We start from the raw sequence: 2,036 nt of genomic DNA on the forward strand, positions 1-2,036 counted from the left end.
GTATATGGGGAGCAATGTCCTAGTACCCTACTTTCTATCGATTGTCTTTCCTCTCATTTTATCATGTCTCTCTTTCTTATTTCTTTTAGTTCTTTTTACATAAATTTTATTCACACTATCATTGACTCATCTTCATCATAATTAAATAGCAATCTTGGTATTTCTAATCCCTGTGGATACGATATTCCATTCACCTGGAAATTTATTACTTCGACAAACCCATGTACTTGCGGGTCACACGCAAGGGGCGTTGTCAAGTTTTTGGCACCGTTGCCGGGGAATAGGCATTTTAGAGATACTTTGCACTTTGCTATTTTAGCTATTCATTTTTTATTCTATTTCACACTTTCTAACTTTATCATTGTTCTGATTTGTTTTTCTTTCTTTGGTTACATCTCCAGGTTATGACCCGAGGGAACCCTTCGACATTGGTTGAAGAAGATCCTGAACTTGAGCGAACACTCAGAAGAAGGGGTAAAGAACCTGTACAATAACCAGTTAAATCTAGCTGAAGTAGAAGGTAAAGGGTCGGATAACATGGCAGAACAGAATAAGCAGAGGAAACTCTCTGATTATGCTAGACCCTCAGTTTTTGGCACACAATCTAGTGTTGTGCGGCCACCGATTACGGCTTAGAATTTTGAGCTAAAGCCAGCATTCATCAACATGTTATAGCAGTCCGCACAATTTAATGGTTTAGCCGATGAGGATCAAAACAGTCACATAGAGAATTTCTTGGAAGTGTGCGACATGCTCAAGATCAATGGTGTTATGGATGATGCCATCAAGTTGAGAGTCTTCCCATTTTCCTTGAAGGGGAGAGTGAAGCAATGGCTACATTCATTACCTAGAGCATTGATTACTACATGGGAGGAGATGGTGGAAGCTTTTTTTGCCCGATATTTTCCTCCCGAAAAACCTGCAAAGCTTAGGAATGAAATATCCTCCTTCATGCAAATGGAATTGGAGTCTCTATTTGAGACATCGGAGAGGTTCAAGGAGCTATTGCGGAAATGTTCTCAACATGGGTTTTCCGAGTGGATGATTATTCAGACCTTTTACAATGGGTTGAACCCTAGCACAAGGCAGTTACTTGATGCAGCAGCATGAGGTACCTTAGGTAGCAGGACCCCCGGAGAAGCACGACAATTAATTGAAAAAATGGGTTTGAATAGCTACCAATAGAATGCAAGAAAGAAGAAGAAAGTTGCCGGTCTCCATGAGAATACTAGCACTAATTCCTATCCCGAAAATTAGGCTAATTGAAATAGTGATGTGTGTAAACAAATTCAAAAGCAATAGCAAGAAATAAAAGAAATTAAAAAAAATCCAGGGGAGAAGGAATGCTCGGTCATAGTATCACTCTAGGGTTTGTTAAGTATAGAATAAATGTTGTATAAGTATGCAATCCTATTTGAACTAAGAAAAATCCTAAATTATACTAAACCTCTCTTACAAGGGTGAATAGTAAATAATTCAGTACAGTGCTGATACAAACACCACACAATCACATTGCAATCTATGAAATCTCACTAGGGATTAACCAAAAAATTTAAGTAGATAATCCTCCTTACAAAGAGATTATCCCTAATCCCATATAGAATAAAAATGCGATTTCTCCTAAATTCTATTCCCTACGATTGCAAAGAGCATGGAAATAACTTGTTGATCCACTTGGAAGGATTGAGGGAGGAGAAATCTCAACTCCAAAGTACCCCATTGCTAGGCTTACTCATAATCCCCTCTAATCGCGGCATGTCTAGGCTAGGTGGGTATATCTACACATCAAAAAGCACATCAAACATGAGAACTAGGGTTTTTGCCTGGATAGCAATCAAGCCATACAAAACACATAATTGGATTCAAATAATATGGATTGCAAAAATAAAAAATAAAGCATTAAGATCTATAACCAATGTCAACAATAATGAAACCCTAGAGTTTAACTATGCCTGAACATCTACAAAATTAGCCCTCCAATAATGGAAGGAAAGCATCCAAATGACAAGACATGAAGAGAATAAAACTAGACATGA

General features: G+C 37.9%; 1 non-coding gene across 1 annotated transcript; it reads right to left on the bottom strand.

The window, feature by feature from the left end:
* Window positions 1-924: 924 nt before the first annotated feature.
* On the bottom strand, window positions 925-1,031 carry LOC120259659. Its single transcript, XR_005536216.1, has one exon. It is a non-coding gene; the product is annotated as a small nucleolar RNA R71 (small nucleolar RNA).
* Window positions 1,032-2,036: the final 1,005 nt, after the last annotated feature.

Source organism: Dioscorea cayenensis, chromosome 4 (genome assembly GCF_009730915.1).
Source record: "Dioscorea cayenensis subsp. rotundata cultivar TDr96_F1 chromosome 4, TDr96_F1_v2_PseudoChromosome.rev07_lg8_w22 25.fasta, whole genome shotgun sequence".
Lineage (NCBI taxonomy): Eukaryota > Viridiplantae > Streptophyta > Magnoliopsida > Dioscoreales > Dioscoreaceae > Dioscorea > Dioscorea cayenensis.